Source organism: Chiloscyllium punctatum, chromosome 40 (genome assembly GCF_047496795.1).
Source record: "Chiloscyllium punctatum isolate Juve2018m chromosome 40, sChiPun1.3, whole genome shotgun sequence".
NCBI lineage: Eukaryota > Metazoa > Chordata > Chondrichthyes > Orectolobiformes > Hemiscylliidae > Chiloscyllium > Chiloscyllium punctatum.
In genome coordinates, this window is record NC_092778.1 from 45,542,747 (window position 1) to 45,562,075 (window position 19,329).

At 44.1% G+C, this 19,329-nt stretch overlaps 1 protein-coding gene across 1 annotated transcript in view; it reads left to right on the forward strand.

Annotated features, from left to right (window-relative positions):
- The first annotated feature begins 1,688 nt into the window (after positions 1 to 1,688).
- The window catches only part of polr3e (polymerase (RNA) III (DNA directed) polypeptide E), a 66,288-nt gene continuing 48,647 nt past the window's right edge, over positions 1,689 to 19,329 (forward strand). Inside the window, exons 1-2 of the mRNA XM_072559776.1 lie at positions 1,689 to 1,814; positions 1,955 to 2,052. The gene's annotated coding sequence lies outside the window, so the exon portion shown is untranslated. The remainder of the gene's footprint in view (positions 1,815 to 1,954; positions 2,053 to 19,329) is intronic.

Sequence of the window (19,329 nt, forward strand, 5' to 3'; positions counted from 1 at the left end):
ATCTCCAATTTCCTCATTTATCTCCATAATCATCGATTCTCAGCCTTGACTAAATGCCCCTGAAAGGCATTTTCATTATTCAACACATTATTTTGTCATTAATTCAATATCATACAATAGTAATAACATGGAGACAGTGAGGACTGCAGATGCTGGAGATCAGAGTCTAGAGTGTAGTGCTGGAAAAGCACAGTGGGTAAGGCATTCTACATTTCAGGCGTAAGCCCTATGTTGGAAATGAAGCTAGTGGGTCGGGGCTGAGAGACAAACAGGAGGGTGTGGGGTTTGGGGAAAGGTACCTGAGAAAGCGATAGGTGGATTAAGGTGAGGGAGAAGGTGATAGGTCAGAGGGGGAAGTGATGAACAGGTCCGGAGGGCAGTGCTGAGTTGGAGGCTTGGGACTGGGATAATGTAGAGGGGAAATGAGGAAGCTGTTGAAATCCACGTTTATCTCGTGTGGTTGCAGGGTCCCAAAGCGGAATATGAGGCATTCTCCCTCCAGGCATCAAGTGGTAATGGTTTAGCGGTGGAGGAGGCCCAGGACCTGCATGTCCTTGACGGAGTAGAAGGGGGAGTTCAATAGTAATAACATGTTTAGTTACACTGCAACCATATTTCAAGTCCGATATGCATCTTTGGGTTCCAAAGAAGAATTTGAATCTTTAAATGTTTTTCTCTCTATGGACGGCAGACCTCCTGAATTTCTCCAGCACTTTGTTTTTACTTCAGCCATTCTCTCAGTGAACTTTAGAGAATTCCGGCATTTATGTTTCTTCAATATTGCTGGGTCAAAATTGCTGGAATTCCCTATCAACTCTGCGGGTCTACCTACAGGTCATTCTGCTTTGTTAATGCGAATTCGCTATAATGCGATCAACAAATTGGAGACACTTATAAAGCATATATTGGTTATAAAAAGATTCCAGCCCCATTAGTTAAAATTGTGCTGCTTTTACACGATTTTCTTATAACGCGGGATTGCAACAGAAGGGAGTGTTACAGCATTGACTGTAACTGACTATTCTAAATGAGCGGCAGTCGTTCAAGAGAGTGGCTCACCACCAGCTTCTCCAGGGCAATCGTAGACAGACAATAAATGCTGGACTCATCAGCTATACCCCCTTACTGCGAAAAAATAAACTTCAAAACAAACAAAAGTTTCTCTATCACATTCCTAAATGCCTTCCTGCAAATATTTACCAGAGTTCAGAATTTCCCCATCAGTTCTGTTCTTCTGATGGAGAGGGTCACTGGAATCGAAACTCCAGTTTCTCCAGCATTTTTTGTTTTTGTTTCAGATCTTCAGCTTACACATCTGTCTGACTTATAACAGTTGGGGGGTTGTACTTTCTCCCTTGTGGATGTTGCGCTGTCTGCAAGGTGGATGGTTGGTGGTTGGCTGTGTGTACCTGTAATGTGGTCCTCTGACCGCTAGGGGCTCGAATGCCTATGTAACACCCTCCAGCAGCCAGCGGATCGACGAGCAGGTGTAAAGCAGTCATCTGGCCGCCAGGGGGACCCAATGTACAATTGTAACGTGGTCCTCCGGCTGCAATATGGGATGGTGTCTCTGAGTCGTCTGGTCCTCCCGCCGCCAGTGGACCGAGTAAAACCATGTAACGCGGTCCTCCGGCCGCCAGATGGGATAGTGTACCTGTGTAGACTGGTCCTCCGACCGCCAGGGGGCCCCGGGGTATCCATGTAACGAGGGGGATTGATGATATGAGTCGGACCCACGTGTCGGCTTCATGGTTGCTGACCGTTTCATCCATTTCGCCGGCACTGCCTGAGGGAACGGGCGGCTGGGGAGAGTGGTGAGTACCGGGGCTGGGATCGTGGGCCTGGCCAGGCCACAGTTGGCGTTAAGTCAGCAGCCTCGGCCTGGGATTTAGATGGTTCCCTGTGATGCATCGGCTTCTGACCGGCCTCTGTTTCTCCCTCTCTCCGGTAACAGGCCGGCTCCTGGGACCTCTATCCCCCAATGAGGCCGCCCCATCCCCGTGGCGTAAGTGGTCAGCGAGGCCAGGAGTGCCCCTCGGGCACCGGCACCAGGTAAGGCGACAGCCGGCCTTGTCAGGATGGAAGGGAGCGGCTTCCAGCGCCCTGTCTGTAGTCGCAGCAGCTTGTTGCCCTCTCATTGCATCAGATGGGGCCGGCTGTAGAATGGGAGTGTGCAGCCTGACAGCAAGTCGCAACCTCAGCAAGATGAGGACAGAAACCTTAGTGTTCCAAAGCTAATGAGTTAAATAAATGTGGTCACCATGGTAATGTAGGAAACCCAGCAGTTAAACACGTACACAACAAGAGCCCTCAGGCAGCCATAATATGGTTAAAGCTAGATAATCTATTTTAGTGATTTTGATTGAAGGGTAAATGTTGCTCAAGATATCAGGGACAACGCCTTCCATTCTTTTCCTTAAATAGTTCTTTTGAAAGGTTTGGCCTCTGAAAGGTGATTTCTCAGTCTTCTACAACAGTGCAGCACCATCTCAGTAATGAACCTCCTATAATGTAATGCTCCCCAGTACTATTCTCTGGCATTTACAGCACTAGGGTTGTCATTTGGTTTTTTACGTTGGTCAAGTCTGTGGAGTGAGTTCCTGACTCAGGCAAGACTGCAGCCACAAACTTACCTGTAACTCCCTGATCAGTCATTAACTAAATGAGAGCAAAAAAAAACTTCTCTCCTTTTCTGTGATTTTCAATTACAGGATTGTTAGCTGCTTTTCTATTTCCAAGAGTCATTCAGTGCAGTCTCCAATCAATGTACTTACTGCATGATGTTTGTCAACTGTAAATACCATAGCTCTCAGACCAGGTTATGTAAATATACCTATTATAATATTCTTGGTCTGATTGTACTGCTAAATAATAATTGCAGAGCCTGAGGTAAGCAAAACATCAACATTATGAGCTACAGGGAGAGGCTGAACAGGCTGGGGCTGTTTTCCCTGGAGAGTTGGAGGCTGAGGGGTGACCTTATAGAGGTTTACAAAATTATGAGGGGCATAGATAGGATAAATAGACAGTCTTTTCCCTGGGGTTGGGGAGTCCAGAACTAGAGGGCATAGGTTTAGGGTGAGAGGGGAAAGATATAAAAGAGACCTAAGGGGCAACTTTTTCACGCAGAGGGTTGTACGTGTGTGGAATGAGCTGCCAGAGGAAATGGTGAAGGCTGATACAATTTCAACATTTAAGAGGCATCTGGATGGGTATATGAATAGGAAGGGTTTGGAGGGATATGGGCCGGGTGCTAGCCGGTGGGACCAGATTGGGTTGGGATATCTGGTCGGCATGGACGGGTTGGACCGAAGGGTCTGTTTCCATGCTGTACATCTCTATGATTCTATTTAAGAAATATCTTACTATGGCTTCATCTTGTCCTGAGGCTTGGGCAACGGAGAGTAAGATCATGTGACATTGCATCACCTTTTATTAACATCACATTCAGACATAATTTAGTATATTATATTCCCCCTGTTTTTGATTTAACCTATCATTCAACTCCCTGTTCCTTCCCCAGGTCTCTGACTTCACCTCTTCTTTTGGTAAATGAAATCTGTCATTTTTTACCTCAGAGTTATAGAGGTGTACAGCGTGGGAAAATGCCAGAGGTGGCAACTTCCAGGTCTGCCATGTTAGGTGCGCATAAGCGATCTCATTCATAGACGAGCAGGGTCTTATCCAGCACCTGTGTCAAAATTTATCCTTCAGCCATCATATAACATATATTAGAGTCATAGAGATATAAAGCATGGAAACAGACCATTCGGTCCAACTTGTCCATGCCAACCAGATATCCTAAATGAATCTAGTCCCATTTGCCAGCATTTGGCCCATATCCCACTAAAACTTTCCTATTCATGTAGCCATGCAGGTACCTTTTAAGTGTTGTAATTGTACCAGGCTCCACCATTTCCTCTGGCACCTAATTCCGTATATGCACCACCCGCTGCGTGAAAACATTGTCCCTTAGGTCCCTTTTATATTTTTCTCCTCTCACCTTAAACTTATGCCTTCTGGTTCTGGACTCCCCCACTCCAGGGAAAAGAATTTGTCTATTTATCCTATCCGTGTCCCTCATGATTTTATAAACCTCTACAAAGTCACCCCTCAGCCTCCGACACTGTAGGGAAAGCAGCCCCAGTCTATTCAGTCTCTCCCTGTAGCTCAAACCCTCCAACCTTGGCAACATCCTTGTAAATCTTTTCTGAACCCTTTCACATTTCACAACATCCTTCCTATAGGCGGGAGACCAGAATTGCATGCAGTATTCCAAAAGTGTCCTAATCAATGTCCTGTATGGCAGCAACATGACCTCCCAACTCTTGTACTCAGTGCACTGACCAATAAAGGCAAACATACCACTAGCTGCCTTCACTATCTTATCTACCTGTGACTGCACTTTCCAAGGAAGTATGAACTTGCACGTCAAGGTCTCTTTGTTCATCAACACTCCCCAGGACATCATCATTTAAGTGTGTAAATCCTGTCTTTCCAAAATGCAACACCTTACATTTATCTAAATTAAACTCCATCTGCCGTTCCTCGGCCCATTGGCCCGACTGATCAAGGTTCAGTTTTACTCTGAGGTAGCCTTCTTTGGTGTCCAGTACACCACATATTTTGATGTCATCTGCAAACATACTAAGCATACCTTCTGTGTTCACATTCAAATCATTTATATAAATGACGAAAGGCAGTGGACCCAATGGCACACCACTGGTCGTAGGCAGGCCTCCTGTCTGAAAAGCAACGCTCCACCACCACCCTCTGTCTTCTACCTTTGAGCCAGTTCTGTATCCAAATGGCTAGTTCTCCCTGTATGACATGTGATCTAACCTTGCTAATCAGTCTACCATGAGGAACCTTGTCAAGCGCCTTACTGAAGTCCATAAAGAGCACATCCATCACTCTGCCCTCATCAATCCCGTTCTTTATTTCTTCAAAAAACTCAATCAAGTTAGTGAGACATGATTTCCTATGTGCAAAGTCATGTTGACTATCCCTAATCAGCTCTTGCCTTTCCAAATACATGTAAATCCTCAGGATTCCCTCCAACAACTTGCCCACCACCAATGTCAGGCTCACCGATCTATAGTTCCCTCGTTTTTCTTTACACCTTTCTTAAATAATGACACCTTGTAAACAACTTCCTGTGTTCCAGCACTTCGCTTGTGGCTATCGATGATACAAATATCTCAGCAAGGGACCCAGCGCTCACTTCCCTAGCTTCTCACAAGAGTTCTAGGGTACACCTGATCAGGTCCTGGGAATTTATCCAACTTTTACCTGGTCTAACCTGAGGGAGGCATGGTGGCTCAGTGATTAGCGCTGCTGCCTCACAGTGCCAGGGATCCAGATTTAATTCTAACTTTGCATATTCTCCCTGTCTGCCGTTGTTGCCTTCGTTCAGGTGTTCCGGTTTCCCCCCTCAGTCCAAAGATGTGCAGGTTAGGTGGATTAGCCATGTTAGGTTGCCCGTAGTGTCCAGACATATATAGGTTTGGTGGATTAGCCATGAGAAGTGGAGCATTACACGGGAAAGGTAAAGGGGTGGGGTGGTCCTCGAAGGGTCAATGTGGCCTCGATGGGCCAAATGGCTTTCTTCCACATTGTAGGGCTTCTATGAATGTGAACCCATCCCACACTGCTGTGGTTGACTCATAATTATCCTCTGAAATGGCCTAGCAAACCACTCAGTTCAAGGACAATTTAGGATAGACCTGGTAAGTTTTGAGATCCCCTAGTTGCCTTAATGGAATGTAAAATATTTTGTTTTTGTGATTAAAAAATGCCTTTTGTGGCAACTGGATAGAAGCCTTAATGGGGAATGTCAAAATTTTATTTTATTTTCTGTAAAGTCTAGACTGAACAGTTTTAGTCCTCTTGTACTCAGAATAAAGTTTATTTTTGCAAAAATGAAAATTTGGGACAAAGAACAAATACTGAATTTGCCAGTGACATCTGTATTTTATGCAAAAGTAAATAGAGTTTGTATTTTCAGGCTCTATTACTGTGAGGACATATTAGTCTACCTGAATGTGTTGTCAGCTCATTTCGAGGAGATTGGGAATTTGAGATTTCTTGTGGTCGCTTGGACTGTGCTGGGCAGAAGGAGAATTGTTGATTCTGGTTCAGTAATTGGACTTGCATGTGGACCTCTCAATGAACACAGAATCTCCTATCTGTTTGGTTGTGTTAATGACTACTCCAACTGTGTAGAACTTGATTCTTTGTAGAAACTAGTGCTGGAGTGTTTGGTTGAACTGTGCCATTTTTGATTTGAATAAGACAGGGCCATCGATGAGATGTCTGTTTCAATTGTACACAACACGCTTGCTCTCAAATCCAAATTGGCTCTCCTGGTTGAAGGTCTCGAAGATTGTGTGCTGTTTCACACTTATCAGAGTTTTACATCTGACTGGAACAATACTTGTCCTGTTTCCCCTTCACTTTTCAAGTTGTCATCTTTGTACTTGTAGCATGAATGTATGTGGGAGAGGAGGGAGCTGATTTCTTGGTCGTCTTCCTGTGAGAAGTTCATGTGGAGTTAAAACTATTCTGGAGTGAAGATGAACAAGGGTTTAACAGTGCACATTTAATATCATAGTTCTTGGCTTCAATGTTTTCACTGTACATGCTCCTCATTCAGTATCAGTGTTACCTTAGGGATATCTTGATGAGCTTGGAGTATGGACAAAACCATATGATGTTGTTAACTCTTTAAAATACTCATTCTAAACTCTGTCTGAGAATACAAGGTCTGCAATTCAATGTGTTACAAAAATCTTGTTCAATGATGTAATCACTGAATCAGACATGTGACCCTGCAGTTGCTTGACTTTTATCCATCTGGAGTAGTAGTTTGCTACTGTCAAGAATATTTTGCCTCTGTGTTTGAAGTTCATCCTAAAAGATTCCAATTATTTGATTGAAAATGAAAATGGCATCAACAGTTCTCTTGTCCTCTGAAGAATAGCACAAACAATACAGCTCCATATCACACTTTTAATGGTTATGGGGAGACCTAACCATCAAACAGAATACTTCACTTTGGCTTGGCATTATGATACCCAGATGCTGTTAGTGCAGTTGTTGTAGTATAATGAGACTCAAGAATGTTGGAATAACCGAACTCCTATTGTAAAGATTGTCCATCTTATCATAAATTATCCCCTACTCTGAGGTGTCTCTCTGTTGATGGCGCTGTCTAAGAATGGGATTGTGCCACAGGGTGTGTTGCCATTCTTTGATAAAGTACACTGAGCTAAGTTAATTCTTTATCAGATTTCACTGCATCTCTGATGTCAGTCATTTGCTGAGTTGCTGTTAGAATTGAGGTTGTTATTGATGTAAAGTTTTCATCTCTTTGACTAAACATGTATCTCCTTTTGGCTTTGCCGCAGGGATACGGGACAAAGCCCCTGTTGTAGTCTGCTGTTTTCCTGGAACATACTGTCTTTGCATCACACCTCCTCATCCTCAGGCTAAATCATTGCACTCATGGAGGAATTTTTGGCAACTCCTAGAATTTAACTGTCACCAAGAGTTGGTCGTCTATTTCTATCTTGAAGTGAAGACTGAACAAAATCTGCAAACTTTTCACAATGCTTCTTCTCCTATCACTGTGTACCTCTGCTAGTGAACATGATGTCCCGTTTCCCCTCCCGCACTCAGTCGAAGCAAAACACTCAGAGACACAGTATAGTTTTACCTCCTTCATCTTTATTCCGGGTCCTGGAAGGAGAGAGAACGATCGCCCATGTGCACAGTAACATGAGTTCACTGCCTTCTCTGGAACAGCAGTTTCTCAATGAACTATATAGTCATTTTACATGGAGGAGCATCCAGATAAGGCAACATACATATTGATTGGGTGACTGTTACAATCAATGAGTATTGATAGCAGAGACCAAGCCCTTTACTGTTATACAATGAATGTTCTAATCTTGTTAACTGGATTCATACAATGGATACTGTTCCCCTTGTTAGGTGATCTTGCATACTGAATGTGTCCAATATTGTTAAATGGCTCAACATCACGACTGCTTTTCCACCTTGTTAACCCATTACCCTTGCCTCCAGCACCCCATTGTTATCTGTAAGATCTTAGCTGATCTGAGTCATGCTCAGCTGAAACTCTTGTTTCACGAAACTCGAACTTAACTCTTTCCCTGCCTACACCCTATACACATTCTCAAACAGGATGCATAGTAAACTGACCTGCTCTTTCCATCTATCTGTTTCAGAAAAATACAGCTTTCAGTAATGTAGAAGATACATCTGCAGCAATGATAGTCAGCAGCTTTGGTTCATAGTTAAAATACCTGCTGATATCAACATCTCTGATTTTCTCAAAAGACCACTATTTTGCTTCTACCCAGCTCCGTGCATTGTCTTGTCATAGCAACTGCCATAATGGTCATCGACGACAGCTAATTTAAGAACTTTCCAACTTGTTTTACCACACACATACATCTCTGGAGGTCAGTTACCTTGAGGAACTGGAAACATCTTGATTGTTTTTGCCTTTTGTGAATCAACTCTGACACTAAATATATTCGCAATCTGCCCAAGAAACCTGACAGTTAGCTGCGAGAATTCATTATTGTTGCATGCAAATTCCCATGAGCATTCAAAATGCCACTGTAGGAGAGGAGTGAATTTGCATCTGAAAGATTCCAAAATGCCCAGGAAATGTTAGTCATGGAGGTGATCAATGAGACAAACATGCCATCTCCTACATCCCCACACAAGGGAGACAGGTCTAAGAAGAGCAGCTATTCTAATCTTAGGTTTCCCATCTCCATCTTGTTGCTCCTTGAGAGTAATGTGGACTGATGTAGAGAGAGCCTGTGATTGGAGGAGCTGATTTTGAGCCAGTTGCACAGCGCAAAGGAGACTTTAATCAAGGTTACAGTATGTTAGGGTAACCGTCAGAAAAATCAGTGTCCATCAGGGAAAGGCCCAGATGACCACTCAAAAAAGACCAGTGTCCATGGGAAAAGGCCCAGGTCTTGCAGACCATCACTCAGAATGGTAAGTGCCCAAAGGGAAAGGCGCAGGCCTCTGTTACAGAGATGGTGCTTGGCTGTCAAGTGTGAGATGTTGGCCTGTCATCCGTTTCCCCCTTTCAATTAAAGCAAAACACATAGAGACGCAGTAAGATTTTACCTCCTTCATCTTTATTCCAGGCCCTGGAGGGAGAGAGAACGATTGCCCATGTGCACAGGAACATGAATTCACTGTTCTCTGGAACAGCAGTTTCTCCATGAACTATAGTCATTTTACAGAGAGGAGTATCCAGATCAGGCAGCATACAATCAGTAAAGATTAAGCCATCTACTGTTACACAATGAATGACTGGCTTCACATAATGAATACTTTTCACCTTGTTAACTGCCCTTACGTACTGAATGCTACCTCATCTTGTTAAATGGCTCCACACAATGAATGCTTTTCTACCTTGTTAACCCATTAACCTTGCCTCTAGCACTCCCTTTTTTTTTCTTTTTTTGTCGTGCTTATTTATTCCCCCACACCCATGTGTGTGTGTGCAGGTGTGAGACACAGTGAAAGATACAAGGTGTACGAATCTTTATTCAATTCCCACCACCAGGAAGAAAAGAAAGCACCCAAGTGACCAGTGACAAGCAGCGCCCTTCACATCAAAGGGCAATGCTGTGTGATCAAACAGTGAAGGGGAGGGCAGGGATTAAATCAAAATAGAGTTGGAGGGGGAAATTATGCACTCCACTCCCTGTGGCGCCCACCTCTCCCTGAGCAGCTCAAGGGTGTTGGTGGACACTGCGTGCTTCTTCTCCAGGGACACCCAGGCTCTGACATAACCGCGGAAGAGGGGCAGGCAATCGGCCCTAACGACCCCCTCCACGCCCCGCTGCCTGGACCTGTTTAGCACCCCATTATTAACTGCAAGTTCTTACCTGATCTGAATCATGCTCAGCTGAACCTCTTGTTTCACAAAACTCAAACTTAATTCTTTCTCTGCCTTCTTATACCCTATACACATTCTCAGGGTTGCAATTAACCCAGCACAACTGGCACAAAAGCGTAGATGCAATTTGGAAAACAACAGCTAAAGCCTGCATAATGGATGTGGCTAGGTACAATGGAAAACCTTGTAGAGATCAACAACTGATTATGCAGAACTTTCCCTTCAGGAGAATAAGCATTTGGAGTGCAATATTATACAGATTAATTTTTGAGTAACAGAAGGCGCTGTTCCCTTGAAGTTGCACAGCCATCTGAGGGTCTGTGCAAATTAATCACATGCCGACACTAATCCCATGTCTGATTTCGGAAGTTGCTGCCACTCGTAGACCTGGGAAATTCCATGCTGAAGGAAAGGATGAAGGAATGCAGGTTGAAGGGGGTGAAAGTGGATCTCATGGTTTGGAAGAGGAGCAGGTGTGTATGGTGAGGTTAAAAAACAGTTATATTGTGACCCTTGGTTACAACATGTGTTGCATTCTATCATGTTCAGCCTGAACTGATCCATGGATCAGGGTATCTTCCATTTGATACACCACTCCATCCAGTCTTTTTAGGGCAAGGCTTAGCAAGCTTTTTCCATTGTAACCAAGGCTTCAAAATTGTCCCAATGCCTTGCTGAGAGCTGTTGAGAAAAGGGTATGGAAACTGAGAGCCCATATTTGTGGGCAGTGGGCTTCGCTGGTTTGGTAATTATGACAACATCCAGGACATAACAGTCTGCTTGGTTGGCACCTTATCCACAAACATTCACTAAAGCTCAGTAGCAATATTCTGCACCATCTATGATATCCCCTCCAGAAATTCACGAAAGCTTCTTACATTGCACCGTCCAAAGTCACAAACTCTACTATCTTGAACATAGAGTCAAAGAGATGTACAGCATTGAAACAGACCCTTCGGTCCAAACCATCTATGCCAGATATCCCACCAGCCAGCACCCTGCCCATATCCCTCCAAACCCTTCCTATTCATATACCCATCCAAATGCCTCTGAAATGTTGCAATTGTACCAGCCTCCACCACATCCTCTGGCAGCTCATTCCATACACGTACCACCCTCTGTGCGAAAAAGTTGCCCCTTAGGTCTCTTTTATATCTTTCCCCTCTCACCCTAAACCTATGCCCTCTAGTTCTGGACTCCCCCACCCCAGAGAAAAGACTTTGTCTATTTATCCTATCCATGCCCCTCATAATTTTGTAAACCTTTATAAGGTCTCCCCTCAGCCTCCGACGCTCCAGGGAAAACAGCCCCAGCCTGTTCAGCCTCTTCCTGTAGCTCAGATCCTCCAACCTTGGCAACATCCTTGTAAATCTTTTCTGAACCCTTTCAAGTTTCACAACACCTTTCCGATAAGAAGGAGACCAGAATTGCACGCGATATTCCAACAGTGGCCTAACCAATGTCCTGTAAAGCACAACATGACCTCCCAACTCCTGTACTCAATACGTTGACCAATAAAGGAAAGCATACCAAATGCCTTCTTCGCTATCTTATTTACCTGCGACTCCACTTTCAAGGAGCTATGAACCTGCACTCCAAGGTCTCTTTGTTCAGCAACATTCCCTAGGACCTTACCATTAAGTGTATAAGTCCCTCTAAGATTTGCTTTGCCAAAATGCAGCACCTCGCATTTATCTGAATTAAACTCCATTTGCCACTTCTCAGTCCATTGGCCCATCTGGTCCAGATCCTGTTGTAATCTGAGGTAACCCTCTTCACTGTCCACTACCCCTCCAATTTTGGTGTCATCTGCAAACTTACTAAGTGTACCTCTTATGCTTGCATCCAAATCATTTATGTCAATGACAAAAAGCACTGATCCTTGTGGCACTCCACTGGTCACAGGCCTCCAGTCTGAAAAACAACCCTCCCACCACCACCCTCTGTCTTCTACCTTTGAGCTAGTTCTGTATCCAAATGGCTAGTTCTTCCTGTATTCCATGAGATCTAACCTTGCTAATCAGTCTCCATGGGGAAAGCCTTACTGAAGTCCATATAGATCACATCTTCTGCTCTGCTCTCATCAATCTTCTTTGTTACTTCTTCAAAAAACTCAGTCAAGTTTGTGGGACATGATTTCCCACGCACAAAGCCATGTTGACTATCCCAAATTAGTCCTTGCCTTTCCAAATACATGTACATCCTGTTCCTCAGGATTCCCTCCCAACAACTTGCCCACCACCGAGGTCAGGCTCACTGGTCTATAGTTCCCTGGCTTTTCTTTACCACCCTTCTTAAACAGTGGCACCATGTTTGCCAACCTCCAGTCTTCTGGCACCTCACCTGTGACTATCGATGATACAAATATCTCAGCAAGAGGCCCAGCAATCACTTCTCTAGCTTCCCACAGAGTTCTTGGGTACACCTGATCAGGTTCTGGGGATTTATCCCCTTTTAGCCGTTTCAAGACATCCAGCACTTCCTCCTCTGTAATCTGGATATTTTGCAAGATGTCACCATCTATTTCCCTACAGTCTATATCTTCCATATCCTTTTCCACAGTAAATACTGATGCAAAATATTCATTTAGTATCACCCCCATTTTCTGTGGCTCCCACAGAAAGGCAGCCTTGCTGATCTTTGAGGTGCCCTATTCTTTCCCTAGTTACCTTTCGTCCTTAACATACTTGTAAAAACCCTTTGGATTCCCCTTAATTCTATTTGTCAAAGCTATCTCATGTCCCAGTTTTGCCCTCCTGAATTCCCTCTTAAGTATACTCCTACTTTCTTTATACTCTTCTAAGGATTCACTCTATCTATCCTGTCTATACCTGATATATGCTCCCTTTTTCTGAACCAAACTCTCAATTTCTTTAGTCATCCAGCATTCCCTATACCTACCAGCCTTCCCTTTCACCCTGACAGGAATATGCTTTCTCTGGATTCTTGTTATCTCATTTCTGAAGGCTTTCCATTTTCCAGCCGTCCCTTTACCTGCGAACATCTGCCTCCAATCAGCTTTCGAAAGTTCTTGCCTAATACCATCAAAATTGGGCTTTCTCCAATTTAGAACTTCAACCTTTAGATCTGGTCTATCCTTTTCCATCACTATTTTAAAACAAATAGAATTATGGTCGCTGGCCCCAAAGTGCTCCCTCACTGACACCTCAGTCACCTACCCTGCCTTATTTCCCAAGAGTACGTCAAGTTTTACACCTTCTCTCGTAGGTACATCTACATACTTAATCAGAAAATTGTCTTGTACACACTTAAGGAATTCCTCTCCATCTAAACCTTTAACACTATGGCAGTCCCAGTCGATGTTTGGAAAGTTAAAATCCCCTACCATAACTACCCTATTATTCTTACAGATAGCCGAGATCTCCTTACAAGTTTGTTTCTCAATTTCCCTCTGACTATTGGGGAGGGAGGGGGGGTCTATAATACAATCCCAATAAGGTGATCATCCCTTTCTTATTTCTCAATTCCACCAAAATAACTTCCCTGGATGTATTTCCGGGAATATCCTCCCTCAGCACAGCTGTAATGCTATCCCTTATCAAAAATGCCACTCCCCCTCTTGCCTCCCTTTCTATCCTTCCTGTAGCATTTGTATTCTGGAACAATAAGCTATCAGTCCTGCCCCTGAGCCATGTTTCTGTAATTGCTATGATATCGCAGTCCCATGTTCCTAACCATGCCCTGAGTTCATCTGCCTTCCCTGTTAGGCCCCTTGCATTGAAATAAATGCAGTTTAATTTATTAGTCCTACCTTGTCCCTGCTTGCCCTGACTGTTTGAATCATTTCTGTTCTGAGCTGTACCTGTCTCAGATCAATCTCTTTTTCCTCACTATCTCCCTGGGTCCCACCACCTTCTTCCTCCACCCCTCCCCCCACCCTCACCTTACTAGTTTAAATCCTCTCAAGCAGTTCTAGCCAGTATTTCCCTGCCAGTATATTAGTCCCCTTCCAATTTAGGTGCAATCTGTCCTTATTGTACAGGTCACTTCTACCCCAAAAGAGATTCCAATGATCCAAAAATGTGAATCCTTCTCCCGTACACCAGCTCCTCAGCCATGCATTCATCTGCTGTATCCTCCTCTTCCTGCCCTCACTACCTCGTAGCACTGGGAGTAGTCCAGATATTACTATCCTTGAGGACCTCCTTGTTAAATATCTGCCTAACTCTCTGTAATCTCCTTTCAGAATCTCAATCTTTTCCCTTCCAGTGTCATTGGTTCCAATGTGGACAATGACTTCCTGCTGGCCCCTCTCCCCCATGAGAACATTCTGCACCCTCTCTGAGACATCCTTGACCCTGGCACCAGGGAAACAACACACCATTCTGCTTTTTCTCTGCTGGCCACAGAAACGTCTATCTGTACCTCGGACTACAGAATCCCCTAACACAATTGATCTCTTGGAAGCCGACGTACCCCTCGTTGCGTTAGAGCCAGTCTCAATACCAGAAACTTGGCTGTTCGAGCTACATTCCTCTGAGAATCCATCACCTCCTACATTTTCCAAAACACACTTAATATTTTCTATTTTGTGGACATTGCCATTTTTTGAACATTTCTGTTCATCATCTCTACAGACCTCTTGCTGTGACACAACTTGAAAGTGACCCTTTGGGCAAAAATGGGGTTTGTTTTTATTTTGGCAGGACAATTTCAGGCTTGCCAACAACCCCAATAAGAGCTTGCTCTGGTACATTGATGCACACGCTTCTGGTTTCTCTGGATTTCCACAACCACCTTTCTGCTACTACTGTCTTGCTGCATGATTGACTAATTTTGTTTCCTGACCTTGGCTGGTCTGCTTATTTGAATTGCCTTTTTTTAAGTCATCTCTTGACTGTAAGTGATCAGACAGTGTTTCACCTAAGACTCGAACAATAGTTCTACCCCTGATTAGTTCAGCTTTTAAGCTGCTATACACCATTCTGCAAATTAGTACTGAACGGTTACAAAAGTAACAATGCTTCTTGTTGCTGGGTATGTTTATTAAATTTAGCCTAGTTAACAATGGTTTTTTTCTTAGATTAAATTAGACATTCAGTGCTATTGTTACACCTTCGTATGTAGCTTTACTTTAATCTCTTGCTTGACTAGATGTCATTTGCTAAGCCACCATTGCATCCAATAGAATACTGAGCTGTTCACTACTCAGTTTTGCAGTGAAGCTGAATGCCATCCAATCACTTGTGAATCTTCAGCATGAATTCAGCGATAGTGCTGTTTAGTTTACTACCTATGCTTGCAATTTTTCAGTAATGGCAGTGACTTGTAATATTCTTAGTTTTGTGCTGTGAAAGATTATCTGTGGACTACTGTGGGAGAGAAACTGTGAACTTTATTTAAGAAACCTCTTGTCTTCATCTTGCTATGACGTTGCAAGGGAGATACTCCTGTATTGGAGTATCTGATCAATGTTACTGCTGCATGGGAACTATCAGAACTCCCTCCAAGACTGGAATTGGATGGAGTGGCTGCTTTTCAGGATATGCACATAGGTAGGATTTGAAAGACATATTGGGCAGATATTAAAACAGCTGATGTTACTTGGAAGTCAATCCCATTGTAAAACTGCTTTGAGATCACCTTTGGAGCAGTGTTTGTTGACAGCTGAGTGCGTTGTTTAGTGAGGTCTAGGCAGCTAAGTAAAGGTCAGAATCCTTGCATATTGAGGCATTAAATGTGGTTCCATAGCTTATCCTCCCACAGCACATAAGAACTCAGAGCAGGTGTAGGCAATTCAGCCCTTTGAGCTTGCTCTGCTTGCTTCTTTGTTATGCTCATGGCTGATCTCATCTTGGCTTCAATTCCACTTTCCTGCCTGCTCTCCGTAACCCTGTAACTCATTACTGTTTAAAAAAAAACTATCTCCTCGTTAAATTTATTCAATATCCCAGCTTCCATTGTACTCTAGGGTAGTGAATTATACAGATTCATAACCCTTTGGTATGACAAAAGGGAGGGTTTATACAATTAATGGTAGAGTTTTGGGTGGTGTTGCAGAACAGAGGGAACTAGGGGTTCAGGTGCATAATTCTTTGAAGTTTTCATCACATAGGGATAGGGTGGTTAAACGGACATTTGGCACACTTGCCTTCATTGTTCAGTCCTTTTGAGTATAGGAGTTAAGAAATCATGCTGAGGTTGTGCAGGACACTAGTGAGGCCTCTTGTGGAGTATTGTAGGTAAAAACAATGACTGCAGATGCTGGAAACCAGATTCTGGATTAGTGGTGCTGGAGGAGCACAGCAGTTCAGGCAGCATCCGAGGAGCAGTAAAATCGACGTTTCGGGCAAAAGCCCTTCATCAGCAATAAAGGCAGAGAGCCTGAAGGGTGGAGAGATAAGCTAGAGGAGGGTGGGGGTGGGGAGAAAGTTGCATAGAGTACAATAGGTGAGTGGGGGAGGGGATGAAGGTGATAGGTTGGGGGTGGGGGGAGGGTGGAGTGGCTAGGTAGAAAAGAAGATAGGTAGGTAGGACAAGTCATAGGGACAGTGCTGAGCTGGAAGTTTGGAACTAGGGTGAGGTGGGGGAAGGGGAAATGGGGAAACTGTTGAAGTCCACATTGATGCCCTGGGGTTGAAGTGTTCCGAGGCGGAAGATGAGGCGTTCTTCCTCCAGGATTCTGGTGGTGAGGGAGCGGCGGTGAAGGAGGCCCAGGACCTCCATATCCTCAGCAGAGTGGGAGTGGGAGGGAGAGTTGAAATGTTGGGCCACGGGGCGGTGTAGTTGATTGGTGCGGGTGTCCTGGAGATGTTCCCTAAAGCGCTCTGCTAGGAGGCATCCAGTCTCCCCAATGTAGAGGAGACCGCATCGGGAGCAACAGATATGATAAATGACATTGGTGGATGTGCAGGTAAAACTTTGATGGATGTAGAAGGCTCCTTTAGGGCCTTGGATGAAGGTGAGGGCGGAGGTGTGGGCGCAGGTTTTGCAATTCCTGTGGTGGCAGGGGAAGGTGCCAGGATGGGAGGGTGGGTTGTAGGGGGGTGTGGACCTGACTAGGTAGTCACAGAGGGAATGGTCTTTGCGGAAGGCGGAAAGGGGTGGAAAGGGAAATATATCCCTGGTGGTGGGGTCTTTTTGGAGGTGGCGGAAATGTCGGCGGATTTGGTTTATGCGAAAGTTGGTAGGGTGGAAGGTGAGCACCAGGGGCATTCTGTCCTTGTTACGGTTGGAGGGGTGGGGTCTGAGGGCGGAGGTGTGGGATGTGGACGAGATGCATTGGAGGGCATTTTTAACCACGTGGGAAGGGAAATTGCGGTCTCTAAAGGAGGAGGCCATCTGGTGTGTTCTGTGGTGGAACTGGTCCTCCTGGGAGCAGATACGGTGGAGGCTGAGGAATTGGGAATACGGGATGGCATTTTTGCAAGAGGTAGGGTGGGAAGAGGTGTAATCCAGGTAGCTGTGGGAGTCGGTGGGTTTGTAAAAACTGTCAGTGTCAAGTCAGTCGTCATTAATGGCGATGGAGAGGTCCTTGTGTCCAGTTCTGGTCACCCAGTTATATGAAGGATATTATTAAGCTGGAGAGGGTTCAGAAGAGATTTCCCAGGATGTTGCTCGGTGTGGAATGTTTGAGTTACAAAGGAAGCTGGACAAGTGGGAATTTTTGCACTGGGATGTAGATGGTTGAGTGATGACCTTATAGAAGTGTATAAGATCATGAGGGGTGTAGATGGGGTTAATGGTAGGTGTTTTTTTCCCCCTGAGGATGGGGATTTTAAGACTAGGTGCACATTTTTAAGGTGAGGGGAGAGAGATTTTAAAAAGGTGGGCAAATCTTTTACATAGAGGGTGGTGTGAGTGTGGAATGAACATCCTGTGGAAATAGTAGATGTGAGCTCTGTTTAAAAGGCACGAAGGTAAGTACATAGGAAACGTTTGGAGGGATACGGCCCAGGAGCAGGAATATGTGGCTAGTTTAGTTTGGAATTATGTTCGGTATGGACTGGTTAGACCGAAGGGTCTGTTTCCGTGCTGTATGATTCTGACATTGTATGTGATGACCTGTGATGCCATATACTGCATTACTAAATAGCTCACAGTCAGACCTAATCCCTTGTGCTTCATACATATAATAGCTTGCCTCTCCCTCTTTCTAGAGTCATTGTTAACACAGAAAAATGTAAGGAAGTACCACAAATTTATTAATCTCCGAAATAAAAATGAAAAATGCTGAAAACACTTGGGAGGTCAGGCTGCATTTGTAGGGCATAACGGTTAATATTTCAAGTTGACCTTTCTGATGCCCCCTGTCCTGAGTACTGCCACATTTTCGGTTTTGTCTCTGGTTTCCAGCACCTACTATATGCTTTTGTAAAAGTCACTGATATTGAATAAATTTGAGGAGGAGATAGATCTTTTAAACAGTGATCAGCTTTTCGTCAGAAGTGCAAAATGATGGTTTTGGGAATAGTATATTATAGATTTTGCAATTTGGAAAGTGGATGCATACAAATTGAGGCTCACTGGATAGCACTGCCACTTGATCAGGTTGTAGGTTCAAGTTCTGCTGTAAGCACTTGAATGTGCAATTCACACTGTCACCTGCAATTCCAGTATTGAAGGAGTGTTGCACTGTTAGAGGTGCTGTCTCTTGGATAAGCTGTTAAATGTAGGTGCTATCTGTGCTCTTGGGTAGAATTATAAGATCCTATGGCACTGTCTTGAAGAGCAGGGGATATCTCTGTAGTGTCCTGGATGACATTTATCCCGCAAATAAAATTGTGAAAAGTGGTGATTTTTCTTGATCACATTGTTTGTATGTAAAATAGTTGGCGCACGGCCCGCATTGCAACAGTGACACTTTAGCAATGTTTAATTGGTTGCAAAGAGTTCTGAGGGTGTGAAATTCACTCTTTGAATGCAAATCTTTCTTAACTAAAGCTGTGTGCCCTTAACTCTGAAATCCAAGCTTTTGTGATGTTTTTGTTGATTAGTAACAGGACTAGTTTCAAGAAGCTGCTACTCCTCCCTCTTGAGTATATTGCTGTTGACTGAAGGATCTCCATGGGAAGAATATTATGCTGAGTCCCCAGACTGCTGCATGATGTGAGCAAGTTTAAATCTGATAATTTTTGAACATCAGTCTCTATATCAGAAGAAATTATAGGTTGCAAATAAAAGGATGACAAGTTGAGGGTTTGGTGAAGCAGACTGTTTCCAGGGATTAAGAACATGGGATCATTGAGAGATTTTGTACAGAGGACAGGAGAAACCTCTTTGGACAGGGGCTTGAGGTTGTGGGAGATCATTTAGAATTAGTGATTGAGGTGGAAGCTGTCAGATTTTCAGGTTAGATTTGATAGGATTAGAATTAAGCATTTGGTCGAGAAAAAGGGAGAGGCAAGCTG